The sequence below is a fragment of the Plecotus auritus genome, assembly GCF_963455305.1.
Source record: "Plecotus auritus genome assembly, chromosome: 1".
NCBI lineage: Eukaryota > Metazoa > Chordata > Mammalia > Chiroptera > Vespertilionidae > Plecotus > Plecotus auritus.
This window is the reverse complement of record NC_137770.1, coordinates 175,266,773-175,274,676: the sequence shown is the minus strand read 5'-3', so window position 1 is coordinate 175,274,676 and position 7,904 is coordinate 175,266,773.

Genomic DNA, 7,904 nt, shown 5'->3' with positions numbered 1-7,904 from the left:
CACTTTTAGGTGTTTACCAAAAAGAATTGAAATCAGGATTTTTTAAAAATATTAGCATTCTCATGTTCATAGCAGCGTTTATTCATAGTAGCATCTATTCAATAGCCAAGACATGAAAAAAAAAGTAAATGTCCACTGATGGTTGAATGGATAAAGAAAATGTGCTACATACATACAATGGAATATTATTCAGAGTTTGAAAATGAAGGAAATCCTGAAATATGTGGCAACATGGATGAACCTGGAGGACATTATACTAAGTGAAATAATTCAGTCACTGAAAGACAAATACTGTGTGATTTCTCTTGAGTTTAGACATATAGAGAAACTTCTGGGAGACGAGTGGGTGAGGTGGCCAGGTGGGCCGAGTTGGACACCAGAATTTGGGTTACATAAGAGAACAGGGAGGAAGGCTGAATCAGTTTGCTTTAATTTCTGGCCATCTAAAGCAATTCAAAAGGGTTTTCACAACTAAGAAAAGTGGTTATTACACGCATCAAGAAGTCCCAAGGAATTGGGACTCTAAGGAGAAGTCTTGTTAACTCCGCTGCTAAGGATAGCAAGTGGGAGCTCATTTCCACTTTCTACTTTGCATTCTCAGCACATTATCTATGTTCTCGTGTTAGCTCCTCTCCATGTACTATTTTAATTTGCTTGGGCTGCCATAACAAAGTACCAATGGCTAGGGACTGGGAGCTTTAAAAAAAAAAAAACACACAGAAAAATGTATTGTCTCACAGTTCTTGAGGCTAGAAGTCCAATAACAAGTTGTGCTTATGGTGAAATAGAATCTGCTCCGTGCCTCTCTCCTAACTTCTGGTAGTTTGCTGGTAATCTTTGGCATCCCTTGGCTTATAGAAGCATCCCCCCAATCTCTGCCTTTAACTTTTCATGGCATTCCTCCTGGGTGTATATCTGTGCCCAAATTTCTCCTTTTTACAAGAACACCAATTATACTGGAAAATGAACCCACTCCACTCCAGGATAGCCTCATTTTAACTGATTATGTAACTGCAATGATCTTATTCCAAATAAGGTCACAGTTTGAGGTACTAGGGCTTAGGACTCCAACATATCCTTTGGGGGTGGGGTACAATTTGACCCAGAGGAGTAGCAAACAGCTGCTGCAGACATCACATCTAGATACAATGGCTCCAGGAAGTAGGGGTATCTCTTCCTCACTCCTGCTAAGAAATTTCTTGGCACACAGACTGTCTTGTCTTAGTGGTCAGAACTGTGTCATATGCCTACTCCTAACCAAATAAAACATATTTCCATCTGTATATATTACACACATACATCTAGAGGCAATATCATTAACAAAATAATTAGGGAAAGATGTTTAGCATGTTTCAAAGATTTAAAACAGTAACAGGACACTTTACAAAAAGTTGTGTGGGAAATAAAGTTTTTAAACTGTACATAGGAATGTAACATTACAGAGTATCTTATAAAATACAATGACAGAAATATAAGAGGACTGTGTGTGAACGAGTTGGAATTACACAGATTTGGAGGTGAAATGTTTCAGAGAATGCAATTACTGCTTACACTGATGGATAAGGGGAAGGAACATATCAAGATATTATGCAGGTCAGTTACTGCGCTCCCCTAAATTCTTCAGTCCTTTAAGTTGTCTCCTTTTTTCCAATAGCATTCATTAGCTTTTTAGGATAAATGTTCACTGAAGAAAATTGAGAAAATAAAAAAAAAATTGAATGATTTAAATCCCACCAATTGCAATTTCTTCTTTTAAACCATGGATACAGACATGTTTATTGAAGAAAGTTGGAAAGAAGTTAATATTTTACACAGAACCAATTGAAACAATTCATAATCCCACAAAAAAAAGTGAAGTTACAGAGTGCATCCTTCTGAGTACCCTGCTTTTTTCAGTTAATATTAATTTAACTGATTACATTTCCTTTAATGTTGTAATATTAATAGTAATTATATTATCTGGAACACCTCACCTCAAATATAGTCACACTCTACAGCGTAAATGATACCAAAAGGTATACATTTGGTATCAATGGATATTCATCAGGTAGATACAGAATGCGTTATACCAGTGTAATGATACCAAAAGTAACATTCTGGTGATACCAAAAGTACCATTTGTTATCATTAGTTGTAAAAGTGTTCCATCTCCGTTAAGTCACAGAATGAGTTCTTGTTTGCATCCATGGGAAGGAGAAAAGGTCTAGTCAGAAAGGAATTAAAAATTATTCACTAAAACCGATGTTAATAGTCAGATGCTACCTTCTCTGTGAAGTATTGCTTGACTTGCTCTCACTCCAGCCTAAGGAGAATTCTCCTACTTGTGCCCAATTGCTATTTGTGTGTCTGTCTATCTATCTGACTGACTGACTGACTGCCCCTGTCCTCTAACACCTGGGTCAGTGGTATCATTGGTTTTTACATGACTAGATCCCCATGAGCTTCCTGAGGGCAGACATGGACTCTGATTTGTTTTGTATCCTCTGGGCCTGGCTTCAGTAGACATCAAATATGTATTTTACTGAGCTAATTAATGAATTCATGCATTCACAGGACAACAAGCTCAGATTTTTTTTCTCATCCCATGCAATGATTCCCTGCAAAGGTTTATCTTATTTTTTTAAATAGGTAAATTTTTAATGGTTAATTTTTAAATTGTCATTTGAAAGAAAGTAAAATGTAATTATTCCAACACTAACCTGAATATTATGCTTAAGCATTAGTGAGTCTGTGCCTAAAAAAGCCAGGTGTCTATAAAAATCAAATAATAACTTGACAACCAGATGATAGTTGCTAAGAGACTGAATTTTTCTGCAAATACATGGTGTATGAAGTATGGCCTAGATTCCTATCCCACATAAAACATCTTCCTTGAAGTTATCTAAAAAGTCTGACTTTGTATGGTTTGTCAAGTCATATAAGTTACTCCCTTCGGTACCTTGCTCCTGCTATTAAAAATCACCAGTCTTGCCCTAGCAGGTTTGACTCAGTGGCTTGTCAGCCCGCGCACTGAAGGGTCCTGGGTTCAATTTCCGGTCAGAGCACATGCCTGGGTTAGGGGCTTGATCCTCAGTAGGGGGCGTGCAGGAGGCAGCCCATCAATGATTCTCTCTCATCATTGATGTTTCTATCTCTCTCTCCCTCTCCCTTCCTTTCTGAAATCAACAAAAATATTTTTTTAAACCAGGAGTCTATACATAGAATATTATCCCAACACCATCATCTGTTCTGAACCCCAAGTTGTTTAGATTACAGACTGAGGCTCCTTTAGCTCCAAAGTATTTCAGTGGTGTTGAATGTTACCCTCTCCTTAAGTCACCAGTTGGAAACAACCATCACTCATGATGTACTAACAGAGCTAATTTAAAAATATATATATCTACAATGTTTCTGTGTTCCAGAGTGAAATAAAAATGAACTGAGGTTATCTGCAGGTTTTGAAAGACTTGTTCACCATTAGTGGAACATAATGGAGATTTTGCTCTATCTGCCCAAAGCTAGAAATTGTGTTTGAAATAAATATGTCAATACTTAACTACTGTATTAGTTAGAAACTTTTATTGCAAAAACTTTTCTCACCTTAAAACATGAAGGGATTACTATGACATTGATTATTCTCACATGTGTTCTGTACAGTGCTTGCGCAAGATTCTGAGCTTTAGTGTTTACAAATTAAAAGAAGTGTGTCGAAAGACAGAAAGCAAAGGTGGAGAAAGGATTCTAAGATTTCTACAATCAGCATTTCCCAGTCCATAGCAATCCCTCATTTAATTCAAGAACAACATTAAGACCAACGAATATAAAAACCCCAAAGGAAAAGCCTTGTCCGTCCACAGGTGTCTACTGCAAACAGGCTCTCACTCTGCAGCTACAAGCTGGAGCCCCTGATTTCCTCACTCAGAGATGCCTCATAGTGAGTCAAAGTGCATTTTAATTGAAGGACGATGATACCTCTACGTGGAAAAATTATCATAAGACACAAACTGTTTATTCAGCAGCATTTACAGAAATATATTCACTCTGCCCCACCTAGAAATCCATGTCTTTATTTTAAAAGTGTGATGTTTAAGAAGTGCTGCCTCACAGATAGTTGGAATATTTTATCTGCTCCAAAGATGCTTGTCTGCCAGAGTATAAGTACACTTGATATGTAGTCTCTCAAAACATCCTAGATATTCTTCTCTGTTTGAATTGTTACTCATACAAATTAATCTACCCCAGTGATTTTCAACCTATTTTGTCTCATGGCACACATAAAATAATTACTAAAATTCTGCAGCACACCAACAATATATATATTTTGCCTTTCTGGCAAAAAAAAAAATAGTGTAATTTTGATTCATTCACACCTACAACTATTGTTGTATTGGCTGTTGTCATTTTTTATTTGACAATCTAAGGGAAAAGAGGTCCGTGCCCCTGACTAAAAAGTCAGGTATTACATGTTTTAAAATCACTGATCACTGATCTAACCAATCACTGATTGAAAATCACTGATCTAACCAATTTCCATCTTAAGAACACCTTCTAATCATCTTCAGCCCCCGGCAACTTTCAGTTTGCTTTCAAATCACACTAATTCCACTTGCCTTTACCCACATTAGTGTCTAACTCTCTCCCCAATATTCACATATAGTCACCTTCTCTTCCAGGATAAACATTTACTGCTGATCAGCCACAGTCACAACTGGAAACAAACGGCCCACTCAAACTAGGATAAATGAGTCGGGTTGATTTATTTACAAAGGGTCTACAGTCATGTGCAGCATAACAATGTTTTGGTCAATGATGGACCGAATATATGACAGTGGTCCCATAGGTTATAATGGAGCTGAAAAATTCCTTTCTCCAAGTGATGTCGTAGCCATGGCAACGTGGTAGTGCACTGCCTTTCTGTTTGGTGAAGGTGTCAGTCTATGGATAGAAATACCTGGGCCCAGGTAAGCTTCCCACAGACCTCTTGCCTTTCTGAACCAAGGTTACAATTGAACACGATGCCCTTTAGCAATAACCATTAGGAACTTTGAAGGAAAAAAAAGATTTTATTTCTTTCAAACCCTGGACCCTACCAGAGGGCACACAGCAAGGTCACAGGTAAAGAGAGAGAGAGCAGGTGTATAGGGCCCGGGGTTCTGCTTTTACTGGGGTTGAGGGTGGGGGGCCTAGGGTTTCATGGGATTCCTCTTTTTTGGTGAATGGAGAACATACAAGTGAGCATTTAAAGTGTGGGAGTGGCCATCCAGAAAAACCCCAAAAACAATAAAGTGTGGGAGTGGTAAAATGCAAGCAGCCCAAAAGGTCAATTATCAAGACCAACCAAAAGTCTCTTTTAAAAAGGAGCCTCCGTGAGGGGAGGGTCCTGGCTCTTCATCTAGTGTGTAGCTGGCAATGTGTTTATCTGAGACAGCCGGCTTTAAAGTGGAAGCCTCTCAGTAATGGATGCCATTGCAATCAAAGCTTAAGCCAAGCCTTGTATTGCCTGCCCACTCCCTCACGGCCACCCCCCCCCAAAAAAAAATGAAGGGGGAAAAAAGCTAACTGTTCTGACATACACTATGATTACTCATATGTTTGTGGTGATCCTGGTGTAAACAAACATACTGTGCTGCTAGTCCTAGAAAAGTAGAGTGCACACAATTACAGCAGTAGGCTACCCCATCTAGGCTTGTGTAAATGAACTCTGTGATGTTCCCACAACCATCACCTCATGTCGCATTTCTCTGAACACATCCTGGAGGTTAAGTGGCACATGACTGTAACTACAGATGTGCAAGAGGGACGTAGGGAAACCACAGCGTGAACCTAGGGCTAACGGCAGCTGAACGGTCACTACCCCTATGCCGGGGGTCAGAGACAGTCATTGCCAAAAGCAAAGGTGAGCCGAAACCGGTTTGGCTCAGTGGATAGAGCGTCGGCCTGCGGACTGAAGGGTCCCGGGTTCGATTCCGGTCAAGGGCATGTACCTTGGTTGCGGGCACATCCCCAGTGGGACATGTGCAGGAGGCAGCTGATCGATGTTTCTCTCTCATCGATGTTTCTAGCTCTCTATCCCTCTCCCTTCCTCTCTGTGAAATATCAATAAAATATATTTAAAAAAAAAAAAAAAGCAAAGGTGAGGAATCCACAGACCTTTGCTGGTCTAGTGTTTGTTAAGTGAGCTCCGTACAGCAATTGAGAGGAAGCATTTACAAATTTCAATAGCAATTGGACAGAATAGGTGTGTGTCTTGTATCTAATAATAAAAAATGGTTTGGATTATCTATGTCTTATTTTAATTTTCACTTCATTTTTCTAGTAATTCCTGTGCCTCCTATCTACCAACCAGCGACAGACTAGAAATCAGAGAAACAAAGCGGCCCTTCACTGGCGGTAATGCAGGCGCTCTGCCTGGAAAAGGCTTCTGAAGAGGAGCTGCCTTCACTTGGGCAACAGGCAGCCCAGGGGGCCCCATGGAAGACAGTCCCCCCTCTCCAATCTCCTGTTGACGTTCTCCATTAGCTAACCCCTTTGATATCCGCACAGGTCAGTTCTCCGGGACAAAGAGCAGGAAACAGAAGGGTGGAGAGTGGGTCCCCTTTTGTACAAGCGAAAAAGCTCATGTTCCCAACATCGCAAATGCACAAAGTCCCATCATCACAGCCATGTCACTGTGGTCCTACTCCCTGTGCCACCTGTCACTTCACTGCCTCTCAGCTCCAGATTCACCCTTCAGCACATGCTCTGCCTAACCAACAGAGGTTCTTCAAGCATCTCTCCTGTACAGCCAGCGCCTGTTGAGCTTTCTCAGTAGAGGGCTTTGGGGGACACTGCAAAAGGAAGGGGCTCTCCTGCAGTTCACAGCTGCTGCCTGGGGTCAGCGGTTTCACAGGGATGACTTCCGTCACCCTCTGCCCCAGACACACACCCAGAGTATGTGGCCCATTGGGAGCTCTCAGCTCCAGCCTAGCCTGGTATTAAAGATAGAACCCACTGCACAGGTCGCGTTGAGTACTGATTTTAAAGTGCACATGGAATCAGCACATGGACATGCAGTTCTTACTAGATGAGCCCAAAGCAACTTTGGTTACCTCCTCACCTGCTTGGGGCATGGGGACCGGGCAAGCCTTCACCCCTGGATAAAGCTTGGGCTGACACAATGACTGTTCTGACTCAGACTCCAGGAGCTGGGGGGGGCGGGGTGGGTGGTGGGGGGGACTTAAGGTCTTACAATCACTAGAAAACATAGTCTCAGGTCAATTATTGAGAGTATCCAGTCCAGTATATATAGATCAGTACTTCAATCTTTATTCAAATGTAAGACTTCTGGGAAGGAATCTTTCTCTTTGATCCCTCTACCTCCCCCTGTTTGTTAACTGTGACCACGGGACCCTCCAGGGTTAAGTGCTGGCAGGGAGGAGGTAACGGAGACAGAGAAAAGCTCTTACATGGCTCTTTTAGTCAAAATATGGCTTCATGCTGTCTGCACTGACAGGTACCGAAAGCAAACCCTTTCTCTTCAGAGGGTGTATAAATGTCTAATCACTCTATGTTGTACACCTGAAACTAATATAATATTGTATATCAACTATAATTGGAAAATAAGTTAATTTTTAAAGAGCTAATCCTTTCTGTTACCGACACCTGTAGGATTCTTCAGAGGGGTTCCTCCCCAGTGGCATATTCTAGTTCTCCACGGATCCCGCCTGACTCAGTCCTTGGTTTCCCAGAAGCTCTCTTGGTGCTGACCTTCTCTGTCTTCAAGATGGATCCCTCCTACACATGATTTTAAATTGTTCCAGCCCAGCTCTCTCACCCCTCCAAGTGACTCACACTAGGCCAAAAGAATAATCATGTAGCCTTTGTCCCAAGAAATCTAGGACTGAAGGTCAAGCCAAAGGCAGCAACAACTCTCCTCATTCACCTTC